The 23,355-nt window shown below is 43.7% G+C and overlaps 1 protein-coding gene across 2 annotated transcripts in view; it reads right to left on the reverse strand.

The window, feature by feature from the left end:
• thrab (thyroid hormone receptor alpha b) overlaps positions 1-23,355 on the reverse strand; it is a 152,457-nt gene that overhangs the window by 105,239 nt on the left and 23,863 nt on the right. For both annotated transcript variants that reach the window (XM_085762205.1, XM_085762206.1), the window contains exon 2: positions 20,261-20,347. The gene's annotated coding sequence lies outside the window, so the exon portion shown is untranslated. The remainder of the gene's footprint in view (positions 1-20,260; positions 20,348-23,355) is intronic.

Genomic DNA, 23,355 nt, shown 5'->3' on the forward strand with positions numbered 1-23,355 from the left:
AGCTCATCTACTCATTTGAAGATATCAGACAGTTCATCTGCCAGCTGAGGAATGTTAAAGGGAAAGTTCAACATTTTGGCAAATTGGCCCATTGCCATAATCCCTATAGTCATAGCAGTAGGTTTGTTACCTTTATTTGTCGGTGCAAGCTGTTTTAGAACGGCGGAGCAGAGCCGTGAGCTGCTCAGAGCTACGCTACGGAGGCTCGTGGGATTTCTTGGTTTCCCTCATCAAACTCATCAAACACACAATCCAACAACTCCACAACGCTCTGGTGGACAAGTTGTGACCTGCACATTCACCACGCTATGAGATAATAACAGAACGTTACCAGACAGAGTTGTTTTAGAGGTAAATTAATGCAAAACCGCTGATGCGCGTTCCCGTCAGTGGCAGTTTTTCATCAAGCAGTCTCTGTATTTACCTCTAAAACAACTCTGTCTGATAACGTTCTGTTATTATCTCATAGCGTGGTGAATGTGCAGGTCACAACTTGTCCACCGGAGCATTTTGGAGTTGTTGGATTGTGTATTTGATGAGTTTGATGAGGGGAAACCAAGAAATCCTTGCACCGACAATTAAAGGTAACGAACCTACTGCTAAAACTATAGGGATTATGGCAATGGGGCAATTTGCAGCAAAAATTTTGAACTATCCCTTTAAAGGTTGTAAGGCAGTGAATCTGAGATGGTTAAAATGGTTAAAAAGGAAAAAAAATAGAGGTTGAAATTCAAAGAGAAATGTCGGCGACCACAACAGACCTGTAGGACACTCTGTGGTAGTTGGTGTTAAACTGTGAAGCTGCACAACGACTAGAAGATTTCCAAAGCGCCTGATGCAACAGCCCTCAGTGCAGTGTGAGAGGCCTTTGTGCAGCTTCACACATTACTCATTCACTCTGACATTGTGTTCATGTTTAGTGGTGTTGATGGGGGGGGGTTATTTATTTTGTTAAGTAGTAAGTGAAGAAGCCTCCCTGCCTGTCACCGTCCTGTTAGCTTCAGCAGCTTCTGAGCTACACACGGCCGTTGTGTCTTTATCATCATTCTGACCATTTCCTGTTTGGGCTGAAAGGGGTGTGTAGGGTTGTTCTTTTTTTGGTTTTGTTTTGTTTTGTTTTTTTCCAGCCATACACAAATCAGTTAAGAGTCACACGGTTCAAAGTTGTGGTAACACTTTCTGTAAGTAGCATTTCACACAGGAAACATGCAGCGATCCACACATGTTGATATTCTGCGGTCGGCGTTTACCATGAATGTTGATACGTAACTTTCTAGAAATGTTCGTAACCCCTTAAAAAACAAAGCTCCGAGTCGTCAGGCAACACAAACACAACAACAACAACAAGAGAAGTATTTGAATAGCTGAGATGTGGAACAGACCAACCAGTGAACTGTTGACTCCTTCGACCAAAGAAGACAGCCTCTAATGTAATAATAGTGGAAAAAATGCGATTGCTAAACAAGTTAGGAACGGTCTGTTAACCGTGTTTGGCTCTCAGCGTGGACCACAATGAGCTCAGGCAGGATAAACACACTCGGATTTACATTTGGTGTAAACGGAGCCGGAGCAGAAGCAGATGATGGATGGACGGATGAAGACGGACGCTCACACATCCCAGGTGTAATGTGATTTAAATGCATGCAGAGTCATGAAGTTGACTTTTTTTCTTTTTTTTCTGGGGAACGGAAGTGCAAGTGTTAAGTGAACCGGTCCGTTTTGCCGTACACAGAGCGAGTCGCTGCCAGGACGTGCGGGAGCTGGCTCGGCTGCAGACACGCCAAGACAACACATCCGCTGCGCACATGTGTTTCTTGGGCCCTCGGAGGAGCCACCAAACTGGAAATCCGAACCAGACCAAACACAATGGACGACCACAGATGCCTGCTATAGAGGGATGAATGAGCGGGGCGGTCGAGGCAGAAGGAGGAGGAGGGAGAGGGGGGGGGATAAAGGATGGCGCCGCAGCCAAACTCACTAAATCACCGGACTAATGTGCAGCAGGCTTGTCATCTCTGCATCTCACACATGCACACGCTAAAAAAATAAAAAAAATAAAAAAGCTGTCTCTGCAACACGCTACGTCTTATTTACATGTGGCCACATAAAAGCGGAGCTGACGAAGCCCAGTGTTGACAGGGCTTAGAGAGATCTTAGCGCCACGCTATGCTCTGACACAGTAAAACTATTTAGAGGCGAGTTGGGGTTGATTAGCACTCGCCGACCGGTCACACGTGATGCGTTGGAGGGAAAAACGAAAGATGAGGGCGAGACGATGAGGCTGCGAGGTCAGGCCGAGGTGGAGGGAAGGCAGACGAGTCACAGGGGGAACTCAGATGAAGACAGGAAGAGTAGGAAGAGAAAGCAATCCTCTACCCGACTCAGCTCCTGGCTGCAGGATACACGACATCTGTAGAACAAATTTCTTTCCACTTGACTTTGTTTTTTCTTTTTTTTCTTTCTCTCTCCCTCACAAAAAGAGGAGACTCACGATTTTGGAAGAAGACGAAGAAGAAAACAACGGGCAAAGAGACAAAGCGAGAGTGTGTTGCACTATACACAACGTACACAGGAATACAAAACACCACTGATGCAGCTTCATCTCTCCCAGGGCTCCACCTCTCTAAATATTAAAAGACCTGCACTTCATTCTAGTGAAAAGTAAAAGTAAAATGACGTAAAAACCTGAACAGGAACGAGGGCCGAGGCAACTTTTCGCAAAATAAGTTGAGTGAAAGTGGAAAGTTCAGGAGAATGTGGCACAGTTTTGACTTTCTGTGTCGGGGGGATCTGAGGCTGCTGAGGAAACTGGAAGATGCTCTGTACTGTAACAGGAAAAAGGGGGTTTTGTCTCCTTTTTCTGTATCTTGTGTTGATTTTCCTTCCTGTTTCTCCACCGGAGCAGGAAGTAGCTGCTCCACAATGTTCATGTTTCTATGAGCTACTGCACGAGCTCTGTTGAAAATGGCATCGGAGCGCGAGCAGCGTGTCACCGATACACAGATGAATGTGAAGCATTAAAGTCATTCTTTCTGAGGGGTAATGAGATTTTAAGTGTGGGGGGGGGGGGGTTGGGTGGGGAGTGATGGCGGCGGCTGCAAACCCGACCATCCCTGAAGGAGAGCTGCAGTGAGAGTGATGCAGGTCAGAGAGGTTAGTTAAACGCTGCCGGACCATTTATCAGGTAGAGACAAAAATGGAGCAAAGTGGACGAGAGAGGAAATGACAGACAGGGAAGGAGGAAAGAGAGAAATGGAGGGAGGGGGGGGGCGATATCTGACAGTGTTTTGGGGGGACAGGTTGTCAGTGACTTGATTGTCAGCCTCCTCCTCTTCTCCACACACACACACACAAAGACACACTCCCCGGGGTCAACATGTGGGGGTGACAGACGCGGAGCGAGGGGCCGGGGGCCGGGACGGGGCCGTCTGTAGTTGATTTAGGATTTTTGAACACGAGCCAAAATTCCTGAAGGAACACAGTAAGCAAAAGGAGGGAGGGGAGGGGGGAGGAAGAGGAGGAGGAGGGAGGGGGCCATAAAAACCAGCCCAGGACTGGTGTATAAAGAAAAAGAGAAAGAGAGAGAGAAAGAAAAAAAAGGGGAATGTAGAGAATATGAAATAAGTGTGTGTGTGTGTGTGTGTGTGTGTGTGTGTGTGTGTGTGTGTGTGTGTGTGTGCGTGCGTGAGAGAGGAAGGGAGAGGGTGCAGACATGCTGGTGTTGCTATGGTGAAACAATATTCTGGGAATGAGGGAATGGGAGATTTCCAAACTGGAACATTAGAGGAGGGGGAGGGGAGGGGGGGGGGGGTGTAGTGTGCGCACATGTGCATACTGTATGTGTGCATATGTGCATGTGTGTAAGAGTGTGTTACTGCGGTGGGACAACGTTGACATGAAGGAGTGTGACGGAGGAGCAGAGGGGACGAGGGAGGATCAGGGTCAAGGAGAGAGGGAAGGAGACGGAGGAGAGGAAATAGAAGGAGAAGCGGGTCAGAGAAGTGGGTCAGAGTGTCGAGACAAAAAATATATTTTAAAAAAGACGCTCAAGGTGAAGTCAGACACGTTACGGAAGCAGCTCGTGTGTTTTTATAAAATCTGATTTCCTGCAGATTGAAGAGAAACCGGCGCCTATTTTTTTTTTCATTCATGTTTTTCAAACTGATGCGGTGCAACCTTGGGCTGGATCTGTTCAATATGTATCATCACCTTGGAGGAGTGAGGAGCTTTTAATAGGCAATTAATGAATGTCTCACACACACACAGACGCCTTCACACAGCTCAGGATGAAATGTTTCTCTTTGTGCCGCGTTCTGCTGAAGGACTGAGAAACCTCTCCATGCTCCGCTTCTCTCTCATCTGTACATGTACGATCAGAGAGGACCAACAGTCGGCTACACAATATACAAAACTCCTCTTTCCTGAGAGTGAGTCGGCCACCACAGGAGTTACAGTACGACTCCTCTCATTTCTCAAGCTCAAACCTCCACCGCCGCCTCCACAGCAGCAGAACGCAGCCGGTCGATGGGTGGGTGGGTGGGTGGGTCGGTCCCTGCTGCACCTCTCATGTCAGAAATCTCATTAAAAAACATCAAACGAGCAGATTCACCGCAAGGATTCTGTTTGTGATTCACTTGAATGAATCAATTAATGATGTTCAAGAATTTTTTGGGGGGTGAAGTGATGGAGGTGAACGGATCGAGGGGAAAGCCGCAGCCTGTCAGACTCATTTGTAATGTTGAGCGTCATGAATAAGAAAAGTGGTTTTCATTCATTTAACGTGCAGTTGTTGCACTTGAGTTATTTTCTACTGGAGCCACAGTTTTTATCATGGGATCTGGTCTGACTGTGTTTATACAGGTCGGGTTCATGTTAAAACACAAGCTGCACTTCTTCAAACGGCCACTAGAGTCTGGAAACAACAGCGAGTCAGTCTCCACTGAGTTTAATGGAGAAGGAAGCTGGTTGGTTCATTAACATCTTTGGTCTCTATGGTCAATGTCCTGACCCTCCATGGTGACTGAACCAGGACTGAGCTTTGTTTATATTTCGTTAAAGCTTCAGCTTCTGCATAATCGACGGTGCAGCTGTGACTGACAGATGAATGTCCTTCTGAAGTCTGGTTCCTCTTTGGTCATTTTTTGGATCAGCAGCAGCTCACTCTGAGTAGAGCCACAACAATTAATCGATTAATCGAACTGTAATCGGTTATTAAATTAATCGTCAACTAATTTTATAATCTAATAATCAGTTTAAGTAGTTTTTTAAGAAAAAAAAAGTCCAAATTATCTGATTCCAGCTTCTTAAATGTGAATATTTCTGGTTTCTTTGTTCCTTTATGACAATAAACTGAGTGTCTCTTTGGTTTGTGGACAAAACAAGACACATGAGGACGTCATCTTGTGGTTTGGGAAACACTGATTGATATATTTCAACATTTTTTTTTACATTTTATTAACCAAACAATAATCAATTAACCATTTAAATTAGTTTCAGCCCTAACTCTGAACTTCAAACCCTCTTCTCCAGAAACCTGTGGACTCTATACCTCCGTCTTTATTTCCAGTCTGTGGTACAAAGTGGAGGCTCAGGTATTACACTGTGTGAAGTGACTTTGGAAAGAACCCAGCCTCATCAAATTCACCTCTTTTACATGTTTGAACACATGAATCTGACACCAACATCACTCTTTAACTCCTCCAGACCCTGTAATAACCTCACAGACGACCCTCTAACAGACCTCCACCGTGGCTTCAGATGTGGCTTCATGTATACACAGAATCATGGGTTACTTCCCTTAATGGAAATCATAAATACATCTAACATTTGAAACCTTAACCCTGAATGTAAACACATAAATTAAAAAAGTCAATCCCAGCGTACGGCTGCTTTTAATTTCTCTTCTTGGAAATAAGCTCTTGTGCACCTTCAGTGTTGGTTTCAGCTCAGCCTGGACTTGCAGCGCTCCCGTAGCCGCGGGCTGAGCGCTCTATAGCAGGAACCGGCTCGGTGAGTCTGCTTCACACTGAGCCCCCTTTTCTTTTTCTTTTTTTTCTTTTTTTTCCTCCTCTCCTTCCTCTTTATCAGCACCTTCTATTTATAGCAGCTCTCCACTGCAGCGGCGGCGCAGCTCGGTACAGTATGTTCCATAAAACAGAGGCCTCTCTCCTGACCACATCCCCAGGCATGCCTCTGCATTCGTCTCTGGAGCGGCATGGAGAGAGAGAGGAGCTGCCATCGTACAGACGGGAGGGGGAGAGGGGGGGGGAGGGGAGGGGAGGGGGGAGGGAGAGAGGTCGCAGGAGGGGAGAGGAGGGGGCTCACACAGTAACACACTTACTGACGTGGACTCACACAGCCTTGGGCACACACGTGTAGACAAAGATATGGGGACAAACAGACAGTGATAAACACCCAGAGAGAGAGAGACCACACAAGGACACAGCAGCACATGTAAGGACACATGAGGTGAAAACAGGCACTTGAATGCATCGCTGTACGTATAGACTATAGACCGGCTCTCGCAGGGTCTCGGAGGTGAAAACATTTGCTGGTTTTCTTTTTTCACGACTCGATCACAATGATAATCAGTGGATTATTCTGATTAAAAAACATATATATAAATGGACTTCCCCATTATTTGTATTAGACGTGTTCCCTGACCACCTGTTTACCACAGAACAATGTTATATATGACATGTTCTTCTGATGATTGCGAGAAACATGATTACTACTAATTGCATGAAACCTAACGCTCCCATGATCGCTCAATGGTTACAGAAAGTAAAGCATGTCTACATTGATTACTGCCCAGTTACGGCGAAAAGCACCTATTTCTATGAGAAGGTGGACCCCCATCTCGCCTAAGACTCGTCTCTTATACCTCAAAATTTAATTTTAATTTAAATAAATACTGTTAATATTATCATTTGACTTATTTTTATTCATTTATTGTTTTAAATAGCCCTTTTTTAGAGTTACAGAACTAGATCAGGTATACAGTATGTGCTCCATCTCTGCGTGACAGATGAGTCAAGATGTTTTCATGTGATGCTAACTGTCTGTTAACGTGTATTAAAGGCAATAAAGTAAAAAACAACAACAAATATATATATAAATATATTTACAGTTGTACTTTTTTTTTTTGTACAGCAGGAGTCTCATTCGAGCTCTGACATGTATCCCGCAGAAGGATCCAGGGCTCCAACCACCGACCTCACCACTAATGGCCGACTTTCTCCGCCACCGAGCCGTGCACTCGTACATTTTGTTCAAGACGTTTTATAGATGAGTTTTTTATTTCTGGTCCGAGGCGAAAAAAAATGTTAACAGAGAGGGAGAGAGAGAGAGAACTTGAACATGGCACTGGACTGATAATGACCTCAGCAGCCAAAGGTCGAGGCCGAGGCTGCATGACACACGTCTCCTTATACACACTCATCACTGCTCAATCAAAACAACACACACAGACAGACGGGGGGGTGTGTCAAGTCAATGTGGCACAATTTCAGCCGCGCCAACCTTGACAGACTTGGCAGAGCTCTCAAACAGGAAGTGCTTCTGCCAAAGGGCACGTGGGTAATTATTGTAACAGAGCTAAAGAAACAGAAACAGAGAGCGACTCCTCTCCAGTCACTTGGGACTAATTTATGACACAATATGAGTCACACGTCTGGCTCGGATATTATTAATGATACAACCCGTGTTGGCACAGACGCTCTATAGCTAAATGATAGTAAAAAAAAAAAAAAAAAAGGAGGTGTGAAGATTTTATTGCTGCTCTGACCACAGAAGTGGCGGGAAAACAAAAAAAAAAAGCCCATCCCAATATGGTTGAGCGTGGTCATGGCGTGTTGCAACCAGCCGACCAGCTTACATAAGTGTGTCTTTAATGAGAAGGTGCAGAACACGGTTCACTGATCTGGAACTCATTCACATACAACACAAAGGTAGGCTGCAGCATTCCTCTGCCCATCCCCTCTTTCTCTCTCTGTCCTCTCCCTCTGTCTCTCTTTTTACCTGCACACATGTTCGCACGTTACACATGTTTTTTTCTTTCTCTGTGTGTGTGTTTGCGTCGTATCCTCCTCGTCTGCCTTTAATCGAGCGACAGAAACTCCACGAAACTCTTCCACATGTCGCTGCAGAAACTCAAACCAGACCAGCGAGTGTCACAGCTAAACCAGTGTCCACTGTGCGCGCCGTGGAGAGCCAGTGTTCCCAAACCCTTAGGCATTTAATACGCTCTCTACCCCTCCTCGCCCCCTACCCCGCTCCCCCCCTGCTCGGCCTTTATTGGAGTCACCTAAAGTTCACTCTGGATGTGTGGCGGAGGAGCAGGGGGCGAGCGGGGAGGACTGGAATACTTGTGGCCCCACAACAAAAGAGCTGGAATGCCCTTCTCCAAACTGGTTAATGCTGCCGCTGCCCACCGCTGCCCTCCTCTCCTCTCCTCCTCTTCCTCAGATTCTTCTCTTCTTTCTTTGTGTTGCGTTTTGTTTTGTTTTTTGTTCTGTTTCTCTGCATGTCTTCGTCTCTTTCTTTCTCTTTCTCTCCCTCTAGGAAAAAAAAAGAAAAAAGCAAGTGGTCTGGTCCTGATTATGGAAATGTTCACAGTATCCAGAGCTTTGTATCCGTGTTTACCGCAGTATGTACATAATAAATACGCTGGCTACAGAATAGATATACTGGCTTTTTGTTTTGAGTCTCAGTGAGGTGCCCCCCCCTCTAACCCTAACCCTCCACCACCGCCACAAAGACAGCCTGTCTTCGTCTTGGGCAGAAGGGAGCTTTGAAATTAACACCAACTTTCTTTACACCCACGTCTCTGGAGTTGAGACTGCAGCAGCTCACTATCAGATCCTGCTCACCACACACACACGAACACGCACACACGCGCCTATACACAGCCATAAACAGCAGGTATAGAACCATATGGGCCGGCATGTTCTCACATGTTCTCCCTCTCCAGCATGTGCAACACAACGACCCACTTTCCTTCCTCTCTCCTGTACCGTTCCTACGGCGCGGTGCAACTCATCCACATTACTTATTAAACCTGTGAACCAACAGACTCTGTGGTTTTGTCCTCAACATGAGGTGAGAGACTGTGTCAGGTCTCAGGTCTCAGACTGAGCGGCTGCAGCTGCGTCCATACGTCTGTACATACATCCATTATGTACATACAGTACATCAGGAGCTCTTAGAGGGAATTTATTCAAATTGAGCACAGATTGAATTGATTTGATTTTAGAAGTGAAGTCAACGGTACAATCCGCTGTGACCTCATAAAGCATTATTTTAACCATGAAATATTGCAATGTGGCCAAAGGTAAAAATGAACATCAGGTGCAAAGACACACATGTAGAGCCGCAACAATTAATCGATTACTACTCAACTATTTTGATAGTCAAATAATGTTTTTTTTAAAGGAAAAAAAGTCCAAATTCTCTGATTCCAGCTTCTTAAAATGTGAATATTTCTGGTTTCTTTGCTCCTTTATGATAATAAACTAAATATCTTTGGTTTGTGGACAAAAGAAGACATTTGAGGACGTCGTCTTGTGGTTTGGGAAACACTGATTGGCAGTAGGGCTGCAACTAACGATTATTTTCATTATCGATTAATCGATTAGTTGTTTGGTGAATAAAATGTAAAAAAAAAAATGCTGAACAATGTCAATCAGTGTTTCCCAAACCACAAGACGACATGTGTCTTGTTTTGTCCACAAACCAAAGAGAGACTCAGTTTATTGTCATGAAGGAACAAAGAAACCAGAAATATTCACATTTAAGAAGCTGAAATCAGAGAATTTGGACTTTTTTTCTTAAAAAACTACTCAAACTGATTATGAGATTATCAAAATAGTTGATGATTCATTTAATAATCGATTATTGATTGATTAATCGATTAATCGTTGCAGCCCTAATTTTTCATAATCGACAGATCAATCGATAATGAAAATAATCGTTAGTTAGTTGCAGCCCTACACTCATGTTCTCCCAACCTCAGTGATGTTTCCTTTAAGAGCAAGAAACATCTTAATAGTATTTGTAGTGAGCATCAAATGCAAACGTTTCCGCTCCAGTTTAAAATCATGACTCATGTTGCCTCCACAAAACAATTCACCGAAACGACTGCAGTGTGATCTCATTTTCATTTCTTTCTAGGCGTCTTTCAAGAACTCGCACTCTAATTAAAAGAAACTTACACACGCACACGCACACACACTGAACAGCAGAAAGGACTTTGAAACGCGACCTCACTGAGACATTGTGATATTCTGCAAATAAGCCGAACACCCCGGGGTGTAAAGACGGCTGAATCTGACACCGACGTAACCCCCCCACTCCCCCCCAACCAACCAAAAAAATGGACGTCTAAACCGAACTGTCGTCACTACATACATTACACACACACCTACACACACAAATACACACACACACACAGATGCAGGGCAGCGTTAAGCAAGAAAAGGTGTCTGGTGTGTGTGTTCCAGTACTTTGAACCTGTCCTCCCTTCGCATGGAGGCCCAGACTGTATGGTACATACAGTATATAATGTGTGTGTGTGTGTGTGTGTGTGTGTGTGTGTAGGAGGGGGGGGTGAGGGGGGCAACTGCTCAAGCAGGAACTTTGTGTCTTCTTATCACTCGCTGCTGCACCTGTTCACCGCCTCAACTGACACCGCCTTGGGGAAAGATTACGCCTGGAGGGGAGAGGGGGGGGGGGGGGGGGGCGACATGTTGTAATACAAGTATTTAGGTTTTTTTTCTATATATTCTACAACTTATACACATCTGTGACCAACACACACACACACACACACACTCGGCTTCAGATCCTTTATTGCTGTTAATGTAATAGTCTCAAACATGAGGACGAGATTCATCCGTTCACATGACCGACCAATCAAACGAGTCGCTGTACTGTATAGCACACTATGTACAGCGCCGTCTATAGCGCGCACAAAGTCCAACGCCCTGTCTGTGTGTATGTGTGTGTGTGTATGTGTGTGTGCTGCGTTTATTTGCCTATGTGCAGTATGGACCGATTCCTTCCATCTTAGATAAATAACCCTGCGTTTGAGGACGTGACAGAAACAATGTGGACGCTGACCTGGAGACTGTTCTGCAGTAATTATAACAAACACAAACACAGGGACACTGGTTATTACTATCACCAACAATCACCACTGTTTGTTTTTAATTATCACCGTGAGTGTGAAAATCAATTTTTTTTTAAAAATGTGTTTGCTCATTTATTTCTATTTTCTATTTCTCATCTTGTATTTGGATGAATTTTATGTATTTTATAATAAAGACTCAATATCTCGTTTCTTGTTTTGCGTATGTTCAAATAAAACTACAGAGTGGAAGTGGAAGCACCTGTAACCAATCGCAAGTCAAACAGGGAGGACGACAGATATGAGATATGATGAACGTTGACAAACTGCATCAGTCCATGTTTGGATTCTTGTCCAGATCGCAGGAAACGATTATGTTTCATTATCAGTGAATCAGTTGAAGTCGGAGCCAAATGGTATTTCACTTTGAAAACACCTCGAGAGGAACTTCCTCCTGGATTAAATCAATAAGACTTCTGCAAATATCAAAGATTGTTGGTTAATAGTCGCCTGATTGATCATATATCTTTTATAAATTGTCCAGGTGGACACTTTTATTGCTAATGCAGCACAATGCCAATAGCGATAAACGTTTATATGGGTGTTGATGCCATTAGTCAATATGAGATGTGTAATCATAGACAGTAATATGAGCAGCATGTGGGTGAAGCTGAGCAGACTGAGGCCTGATTACCACTCAGGCCCTTCACTCACACACACACACACACACACACACACACACACATACACTTTAATTTATATGCCCTCGACCATGTTTCATTACCATTTCTATCAGACTTCTTATCAGGGTCCTGTAATTACAAATGGCTACGTTACACAATCCCCCAGACTCGACCTTAGCTACGGGAGCTGCCGGCGGAGGCTCGGAGCGCCGCGGCGGCAGATAACGCAGAGCGCAGGTAGGTAGAGCTTTAATTTACAATAATGACTGGCTCTGTAAACATGCTGCTATGTGCAGAACAAGGAGGCAGAGCGCGCCGAAGATGTTGTCGACACCGAGCTGAAACGCTGCAGGGCTGAGGGACACGTTCACCAGATGTTCAAGAATATAAACGCATTAAAACGTCAGTGAAATGTCGGGAATTCAGAACAAGGTTATTATAGTTTTAAAATCATTATTTAGTTTTTCAGTTTGCGTTTTTATTTCAGTTTAGTTTTAATTAGTTCAACAAGTGATTAAGCAGTTTTAATTATTTAGTTTTAATTTGTTAGGAATTGACTGAGTTTTTATTTAGTCTTATAGTTTTTCAGGTTTTAGGAGAAAGACTCTGTGAGACCTCTGAAGATGAACTTCCAAATTTGTGGGATGTTTCCCTTTAAAGGGATAGTTCAAAATTTTGGCATCAAACTCATCAAATACAGAATCCAACAACTCCAAAACGCTCTGGTGGACAAGTTGTGACCTGCACATTCACCACGCTATGAGATAATAACACAACGTTACCAGACAGAGTTGTCTTAGAGGTAAATGCAGAGACTGCTTGATGAAAAACGGTCCCAGACGGAAACGCGCATCAGTGGTTTTGCATGAATTTACCTCTAAAACAACTCTGTCTGGTAACGTTCTGTTATTATCTCATAGCGTGGTGAATGTGCAGGTCACAACTTGTCCACCAGAGCGTTGTGGAGTTGTTGGATTGTGTATTTGATGAGTTTGATGAGGGAAACCAAGAAATCCCATGAGCCTCCATAGTGTAGCTCTGAGCAGCTTGCAGCTCTGCTCCGCCGATCTTGCACCGACAATCAAAGGTAACAAACCTACTGCTATGACAATAGGGATTATGGCAATGGACCAATTTGCCAAAATGTTGAACTATCCCTTTAAGTTGATGTTCCCATCAGTCCTCATTACATTACATTCACTCTTATCTACCTGTGGGTCATACTGAAGTCGTCCCATATTGAGCTGTGCCTTTTTCCTCCTGCAGCTTTAATCATCTCTAAGAAAACTAAAACTAAGCTGATGTTATCTACAATAGAGTTAAGTTTTAGTTAGTTTTGTATTGTTCATTGTAGTTTTTATTTAGTTCTTGTTTTATTTTAATTTCAGTTTACTTAATTGTTTTTTCACTGCTAGTTTTAGTTTTAGTGAACTATAACAACCCTGCTTCAGAACAATGTGTCCGGTGTGGTTGGCAGAGAGAAGCTTCAGAGCAGCTGATACAATCATATCTGTTTCACACCATGATATCCAGTTGGCCGACTGACAGGAGCTGCTGCAGCGGCCGGAGGAACTGCAGCAGCAGCGGTGGCGGCAGCGGCAGCGGCGACGACGTGCATCGGGGGACGGAAGCTGCAGTCTGAGCTGTGATCACAGGTTTGCAGACAGAGGCCAGAGGGGGCTGCCACTCACTGAGGAAATTGCAAACACAATTTTTTTTTTCCTTTTTTCCAGAGTAAAAGCAAACATTTCTGCTGTCATCTCCAGACACGCTGTAATCAATGTGTCAGATCCGCTGCTGAAATCCACTGTTGCATCTAAGCGATCAAACACAAAGCTCTCACAGCAACAGAAACGCACTTTAAAAGAAGAATCTGTAGAATAAAGCGCCGGCTGCAGCGTTCTCTGAGCCGCTCAAGTTTTAAAATGAATGTCAGTCTTAAAGGAAACATGACGTCTTATCTTCGCTGCGCATTTCGACACGTTCGTCTTTTAGACTGACTCAAAGGTGCAAAGAGGAGTTTTTGACTGACTCATATCATCCCACAGACTCACTATACTTAACACAAACACTCAGTTGTCAGTTAATCAAGAAGAAACCGCAGCACAAGTGTGACATATTTGATGTGTTGCCTTCACATCACACCAGAAAAACAGCTGTCAAACATCCTGAACAGGACACGTGTGTATTTGAATTAGCTGGTGCAGAGTCAACTGATCAATAACAGTCAATGTAAAATAAAAAAACAGGAACAAGAAACAAGAAAGACACAACAAACATCCTGAGACGAGCAACTTGATGCTTTTCTTTGTCGTCCATCACAGCAGAAACAACCATTATCTGACAAAATGATTGATAAAGAAGATTTTGAAAGACTATTAAGCAGAAAAAAGAGGAGGAACTAGAAGAAGACTGCTTTCATTTTATCCAAATATCAACTGTGCAAATGTTTCATGCTGGAAAAACAAAAAAAAAAACACTCTGCAGTATTTTTCGCAGAACGTGTTTTGGTGATGAACACAGAATGTAAACAACAGCGTGTGTTTACAAGGATCTCCACAGGGTGTATTTATATAAAATAGGCTTAAAGAGAAGAGAGCGGCTGCAGGAACAGAGTCGCTCACTGATGGATCAAATCTGAAATAACTGCAGACCAACAAACCCAATGGGATTATAAATAAATAAATAAATAAATAAATAAATGAAGCAGAGGAGTGGTGCAGAGACGTGTCCTCCCGTGTCTCTACAGTATTACATCAATGAATTCTGTGTCATGTCTCCAATAAAGCAGAGCTCACATCATCCTTCACATTATCCGTCGCAGCTCCTTAATCCAGACTTGTGCTGCAGCGGCCGGGCGGATCGATCGATGGTGGGGACTATACTCACAGCTCCAACTCCATATTTAAAAAAAAAAAAAAGAAGAAAAAAAAAAGGTAATTAAAGGATAAATCCCTCAAGGTTGGAGCTTTGACCAATCAACTCCAGTTATAATAAAAACACAGCAATGAGAGGTATACGGAGCGTCACAACTGGAAACAATGTCACCTAACATTACACCACAAACACTTTGTTCTCTCTGCCAAGTGCGGTTCGGTTTGCACTTCCCCCTCCCTGACCCCGAACAGACCCCGCTTTTTTTTTTAAATGCTCATGTTGATGCGATCGCACAAGAGTGAATGAAATAACGGAGTATAAACAGAAAGCTGCCGAAAGAGGAACATTCTGTGCTTTGCTGAGTGCAGGAGAAAAAACCACTTCCCTTCAGTGAATGAGAGAGCTGTCCAAGAAACCGCACACTTTCATGAAATGCCACCCACTCCACTCCAGCTCTACGACGACGCTGCTGCTGCTGCTGCTGCTGCTGCTGCTGCCGCCTCGCACAGCTACGGTGGCCCTGAGGGCTCAACGCAGACAGGGCAGCTTGCAAAGAAACAAACATGCTGCAGAAAACTCTCATTAAACAACACACACTGCAAATAATGATGATAACACATCGTAACACATGCAAATATCAACTTCCTGTTTCTCTCTCTGACTCATGATATTCGAGTGAAGGCCCAAAATAACTAATGATCAGACTTCTCGGTAAAGAAAATTCAAATAATTTGTGACATTTGAGTAAGTAGATGTGTATCATGTAAATAAATTGTGCAATTTATTGTTTGTTTTCATTATTCTGAATTTGTATGCCATTATGTCAACAAATGGAGAGATACTGTAAGAGATTGTAGCGAGGTACAATAGCGCATACAAATAATTAGGGGTGTGCCACATAAGAATCGCAATTCTCATTTAATACGATTCAGAATCGATATAAAATGTCCCAAAATCGATTTTAAAAAATTAAAAAATTAAACAAATCTGCTGGCTGCCGGCCTCCATTTCCTTACAATTTAAAGGCAGCATGTTTAACTGCACTATTTTTTTTAATAAAGAGGCACTTTTAATTTTGTAATATGCGATATTGCTTTTATGCAACAGTTTCAACAATTCCATCTAAGCATGGATAAATGTTTAAAACTCAATAAATGTGAAAAAGACACTTTAGTCATTCTGTCTTGCAAAGCAGACTGGAGTAGATCATGAGGATCCTTTGCACACCGATAGACTGTAGCAGAAATCATTAATCGTTTTGTATCGAAAATCGATTTTGAATCGAACCGTAGCCCCAAAAATCAGAATCTAATCTAATCGTGAGATAGTAAAAGATTCGCACCTCTACAAATAATTAACCCAAATAACTTCAGGTAAGACCAAACCCAGAGAAGTAAGATATTTCCATACAATAGTTTCCATACTTTTCCATACTTGCATAGAAAAAAATGAACTTGACATGACACTTGGGCATTTGGCAGCTAGTCTGAGCCAGGTGCATCACTCTTTAGTGTCCCCCCCGGAAACATTTTGTGCCTGTGCATGTGTTTTCTCAGGTCTGCGGTGTATTGATCTCTCAGGGCCACCGTACTGTAGCTTCCAGCTGTGCTCTCAAGTGTCACGCCTCCTCCTCCTCCACCAGCAGCCGCCGCCGCCGCCGCTGCCAACAAAGTCCCGGCCAAGCCTGCTGCTGCTGGCTACGGCTGCAGGTAAAACCACCAATCACAGCGTTAACTGCGCTGCAAATGAAACCAATTCAGAGCCCAGTGTAAACCAGCCTCATTACTCAACTCATTGTTTCCACACTTCCTGGAAATGTCATTTAGCATCATGCTTGGTAATTGTCTTTTTCTCTTTTTTAAATTAATCCCCGGCTTCTTTGCAGAGAGTAAAAAACCAAATTGCCACTTCTCTCTTCTGTCTAGACATGCAAGAGCCTCGGGGCAGGTTATTAAGTTAGTCTATTGATTATCAGGGAAAAAAAAAAAAGCTTATTCAAATGTCACAAACAGAAGAGGAGACGGCGGTAATATGGCGGCACATCCGTCTGGCTGTAATGGCTTCAGTTTAAATGTCATCGTGTCTCTCTCTCTCCTGCGCAGCATTAACGGTCATAAACCCAGACTTCTTCCAGTCGGCGGCGACTTAACTGGGCCATAAGAGAGAGAGAGAAAAAAATTCAATTCACCCAAATTGAAATCAAGGTTTAGCACCAGAGCTGTCCAAAAGCGAGCGCTGGGATTACCCGGCCAGGTGGTGAGTCAAACTGTCGGAGAATAAAAGTAATTCAACCGCTGGCTCCGAGCCCACTCACTGTTTGGATCCCCGGTGGAAGATAAATGTCAGCGCGGTGCGGAGATTATCAGAGTATGAATCTGAGCGTGTGTGAGACACAGTGTGTGTTTGTATCTATGTCCATTTGATTATGTGTGCGCCGTGTTTGTATTGAGTCTATGAATGCATGCCCAGATGGGTGTGTGTGTGTCTGTGTGTGTGTGTAAGTGTGTGTGCCAGGGCGGGAAACTGATTCCCCTGATGGGCGTGACAGATGGGCAGGGAGTGGCCCAGCTTGTTCTCTCTGCCACCTGAGAAGCATGAGGGCAGGGTGTGTGTGTGTGTGTGTGTGTGTGTGTGTGTGTGTGTGTGTGTGTGTGTGTGTGTGTGTGTGTGTGTGTGTGTGTGTGTGTGTGTGTGTGTCTCCCCTCAGCCCGCTCTGACACGAGTCACCTTGTTCTGGTTCCAGTCTTTGCTCCTTATAAAAACGGGGCTAATAGCCGACGTCCAGTTGTTCTGCACGGCAACACAACAGAGGGACGAGTGTGTGTCACGGCTGCACAGGTAAAGACAACACACACACACCTACACACACCAAAGGCAGGATTCAAACCTGTGTTAAAGGTATAATATGTAGGAATTCCCCCCATCTAGCGCTGCGGTTGCATATCTGAATGTATTCTTGATGTTGCATTCACGTGAAATCGGGCAGACGTCAGACGGACAACAGACGCTGCATGTAACAGGATAAAAAAATAATAATACAGGCATGACAATATGTTGTTTACCTGACCCACGTTTTACCGTCTCTCTCTCGTGGAGGAAAATGACATCCGGTTGGTTTGCCGACGGCCGTCTGCCTGACTACACCTGAATGCAACATCAGTGCCTCCGTCCTTCCTCACACTACACAGTGGTGACAGTTTTAGCAGGCGCTACCTGGAAAACTTTCTCCCCGAGCCGACAGCTCCGCTGAGTTTCCATGGTTACCTACGGTCACGCTGCAACTGAACGTAAAAAATGGCGATGCAACATGGCCGCCTCGGTTCGGTGCGTCGCCCACTTATGTATTTGTAACGACTTGTAACAACTCATTCTAAGGTACGAGAAAGCTTTCATTTGTATGCGGGTGTGATTCCACTTCAGTGAAATACGTATTTATGAAAGCAATATTTGATTTTTGCTAATAAAAAGCCAGATAAGTTACATACTGGGGCTTTAACAACAATTACATGAAACAAAGAAACACATTCTGCACTACGACACCTGCCAAGACAAAGACTGTTAATAAACTGCAGCAGGATGCAACCCACATTTCACACTCTGTTCGTCTCCCTCTCTCTGTTAGGAGACACATGTAGTGTAGTGAGCATTAATTCAGCCGTGATCACAGAGCTACATCTATCATTTCTAGTAAAAATGTTCAAACTGAAACGCAGCGGGGTTGAGTTTCCAAATAACTGACAATAGCCGTTCTGTCCTGCAGCACAGAGAGCATGAAAATGCAATATGAAGGAGATCATAAAACAGCAGGTGTGACCCGTCAGCGAGACGCAGCGTGTCACGACCGTGGAGATGACGAGAGGGAATAGTGGAGGAGGAGGAGGCAGCGGCTGCAGCTCTGAGCTCTGTGAACTGTGCGGCCGGCGCTACGCTGGCCCGACGCCAGCAGGCGGGAAAGAAAAACTGGCCCAGAAACCCTCATCACACAACCAGAGCTGATTCCTGTGTGTGTCCTCCTACAGATGTGGACACAGAGCTGAGGCATCATTTTGTTATTTTACTGAATATTCAGTGTTTCCTCTACATTCATTCAGGAGTGGCGGTCCTAAATGAATCCTTTTTTTTTTTGTATTGTCGCAAATACACCACCACCACCGCATGCTTCCACCTTCACAGCAGAGTCCTGCACTGGGTCGAGTACTAAGGTAAACTACAGATAACTATTTTGCTCAGTATCTACACTCTACACTTCAGAGAGAGTCGGAGGAGTGTCGTCTTACTGAACTTACCGGCGAAAGGGTCGATTTATTAGCAAGATAACAATTTTTTTTTGATGTTAAAACAATGTAAAGCAGGGTTTTTCCACTACCAGTTACCATCACTTTGCAGCCCTTTCCACTACACAGTTACAGCGCTACTCGACTGGGTTTAGGTCCTTCACAGATTCTCCTCAGCGGGGGCGGGGTCGCCATATCACTACGTCTACGGCCGCGTCGTCTCACTCTCTTCTTTCTCTCCTCTCGTCAGCTCCAAACTCACTCATCTACACCTCGTTAACTCAGGAGAAAGAATAACAGCAGTCTCAGTACAGATCAGTGGGCGCTGCTGCTGCTGCTGCTGTGTTTTTAAACTTAGCGGGTTTGATTCTGTTAGAGTGCTAATGGAAAAGCAAAAAAGGGTAACACTTTATTTTAAGGGGTCCTTGTTCCTGTGTATCTACCTAATTAATTACAGTGCAATTACCTATGTAACCGTATGTAATAACATGTACTTACATTGTAAATACATAGTGTATTTTCGTGTACTTACAGGTCCTTGTTACACTTGTAATAAGAAATGCCAAAGTGGCCTCTCTCTTTGCACAAGCATTTCTTATTACAAGTGTAACAAGGACCTGTAAGTACACGAAAATACACTATGTATTTACAATGTAAGTACATGTTATTACAGACGGTTACATAGGTAATTACACTGTAATTAATTAGGTAGATACACAGGAACAAGGACCCCTTAAAATAAAGTGTTACCCAAAAAAGTAACAAAAAAAACCCCCCAAGAAGAACCGTGTCAAGCCTTCAACAGGGGCTACCATTGACATTCTTATTTGATTAGTCCCATTATTTCCGATAAAACACATCTTTACATCATGCATCATCGTTGCCATGGTGCTCAGGTGTCACAGACAGGAAGTTGTGCTCCCACACTTGTGATCACTTTCCAATTAACTGGACATTCCTGCTGCGGGACACCGACATGTCAGTGTCAGTCTGTTGATATGTTCTGCACAGTTCGTCCTGTATGTAGACTATAAATACCCCCCCGCCCCCCCGCTGACACCAAATCTGATCTCCACGCCTGTGTAAATTATACACCGTGTGTTCCAGCATGGAAAAATGAAACCAACCCCACCGCCCCAGCTCTGCTCTGACTTTGTGACACTTATCGAGGTATCAGTGTAACTATACACTCACAGATCCCACTGATGGAGGTTCACACAGTTAATTAAATACGTGCAGGAACAGGAATACACACACACACACACACACACACACACGGAGCCATGAGGAGCGTTCCTTACCTTTGGTGGTCAGCTGTCTTCACTTCGGCGTTGTCTCTGTACTTGTTTTGATCCCAGCTTTCATCCCAGTGCAGGTCTCAGGGAACTCTGTAATCAGAAGAGACGATCTGTGATTCCTTCATATCTTTGCCGACAAAGGAAAAAAACATCCGCCCCGGAGACAAAAAAAAAAAAAACACAGGTTAGGAGAGAGAGAGAGAGAGAGAGAGGAGTGAAAACGGCTTACAGAGCAGAGCGGTGCTGTGAAGACACTGACTTAGCCAAATCCTTACAGATAGCTGCAGCTCTAGTGCAAACTAGTGGGGTGGGGAGTTGGGGGGTGGGGGGTGGAGGGGGGAATCCACATGGCCACTGATGCATGCATGTACTGCTAAGTCAGGGATGACATGGGGAGGAGGAGTCTCAGGGTTCAAGAGAGGAAAATCCCCGAAGGAGGGTGCAAGGTTTTCTGGTCTATGCAAACCGATGTTAGATTTTCATGTGACCGGCTTACAGCTAAAAGGCTTAGGAGTCTAATCCTTTAGCCAAATGAAGTGTCTAACTTAAGGCTTAGGCCGGCCAGAGGAATCAAAGGGAGTTTATAGTATGAACTTTGCTAGACAGGAGGAGCGTCTGTTGAGGAATGTGCTGCAGGTATACACTCCCCTCCATCATCCGCTCACTCACTCTCCACGCTGTTATTTACACCTGCAGTATACCGGTATATACGACTACAGTCAGAGAAAACAGGCTCCAGATGGCTGGGCCCAGACCGCCAGCATTAGCACTCGTACTTGTCACAGACCTGACAGCACAAGTGAATAATTAGCAGTCGATCCTCGACAAATACCACCAAGGTGAAGATGAGAAATGCACTTGTGTGTGTGCGAATTTGCATAAGTGCTGCTGTGAGGCCGCAGAGCGTGTTTATCATTACCTGCACGGAAAAAAAAAACCAAACAGAGCAGCCTCAACCTTGATGTTTAGATTGCACCGTACATCTCATTCAGTCACGGGATTTGCATTGGATCAAATAAAGTGACACACACACACATATTCATACACACACACACACATAATCTACAAATAGAATCAGAGCAGGTAGATCGGCGCTGCAAATCAAACCGCTGTCATTCAATCATTCACCGTGTCAGATATGAAGGTTTCTGCTTCACTGACGCACAACAACTACTACTACTACTACTACTACTTGATCTTGTCTGTGTGTCTGTGTGTCTGTGTGTGTGTAAGTGTGTGTGTGTGTGTGTGTGTGTGTGAGCCCCGCCCCCCCCCTCCCCTGCTGGGTCACCATGTTCCCTGATCTCAGACCTGCATCGAGTCACTCACAACATTCCTACGATGACAGCAATGCGGGCCCGCGCCCCGAGCAGTCGCTTGAGGCCGGGATTAACACCCAGATTTATGACCTGGTTCCTCCACATAAAACTGATCTGAGACCAGTCAATTCATTAATTACAGTAGTCTAAATGCCAAATATCCTGCAGTTACCACTTCTTTAATGTGTTTGTGTTATGAGTTAATAAAATGCTCATCTCACTTTGTTGTTACATTTTCTATTTAGACCAATCAATTAGCTGAAAATGATCAACAGATTAATTGACAATAAAATAATATGCACTTGCTCTTGTTTGTTATTCATTATTTTACTTTTTATCAGATATAAAACAGAAACAGAAATTAGAGTTCATTATACTTATATATAAAAATAAAGATATACATATATGTATATCTTTTTTTGCTGCAGGTCTCTTATATTCACATTTATATATGTGCGAGTATTCTTATATACACAAGTATACACGACAACACTATACATATACATATAAATGTGAATGTAAGAGACCTGCAGCATCATTTATATGAATAAATAATATAGAATTATATATTCTTAAAGTATCATCAGCTGCATTCCTTAAAAGGTGCTACGTAATTAAGTAAGTTATTCTTTTTTAAATCTTATAATTATCAGTATGATGGTGGAGAGGTGCTGCCTATAGTATTAAAATGTCAAGCGCATGACAAACGCTTGTGACAATAAAGGCGAGCCCGAAGTACAGTATGTTCAAAATGTAGCCCATTAATATTCTGTCATTCTCGTCCATTCAGTGATCGAGACAAAAAAAACACACACACACACACACACACACTATCATTACATAATAATCGTCTCTGTTTCTGTCACCCTAGATAATATTTTCCAGTTTGTCTCTTTATCTGATGACATTCAGCCAAGTAGCACCGCGGCGGTCTCACCTTTCCGAGGCCGGCCCCCTATCTTCCACCTGAGATAACGAAACAAAAACTCTGGGATGCGCAGGAACGTGACACATGATCGTCGTGTTATCAAAGCAAAAAAAAAAAAAAAAAATGCAACAAAAAAAAAAAAAAGTGAAACAGAACCTGTGGCCTTTTGATATCAACTTTCTCACAAATCAAAGTCAGGAGGAGATAGAAAAAGAAGAAGTTGCTGTGGAGTTCAGTAACATTACTCCCAAATGTCTATATTTGGCATTCAACTAAATTTTCCCCTCTGTGATTGCCATTAAAAGCAGACAAGGAGAGCATTGAGAGATAAACGCAGACAGACGTTTATTAGATCTAAGAGCCAACGGTGAAGAGTCCAAACAGAAACAAACTAAATAGCTGTAAGGAACTGAAAAAAGCAAATACAGCCTTAGAACATACTGTACAATAGAGTCTCTATATTGACATAGCAGCTTCTACATCTTCTTAGCTAAATATTTACACTACATTTACCTGAAATGTCTTTTCAGCTCAGCATCTTATCTGTTTATTTATTAATATATATATTATTACAGTAACAATTTAACCATAATATTCAGTACATATGCTTCCTCACACCCCTGAGCGCCGTGAAGCCCATTAAGTGCCTTCAATTTTTAACAGGAAGCAGCCGACGGGTCAAACGGCCTCTCAGGTGATTCTTCAGGCAGAGTGGTGATCTGTGTGGGGTCGGTCACAGGGTGGAGGGAGTTTGGTGTAATATACATGTGGAGAATTATTATCCAGAGACACAGAGGAGGAGGAGGAGGAGGAGGAGGAGGTGCTGCTGACTGAAGTCCTCCACGTCTCCG

This window comes from Trachurus japonicus, chromosome 19, assembly GCF_045865225.1.
Source record: "Trachurus japonicus isolate A0001 chromosome 19, Traja_1.0".
Classification (NCBI taxonomy): Eukaryota; Metazoa; Chordata; class Actinopteri; order Carangiformes; family Carangidae; genus Trachurus; species Trachurus japonicus.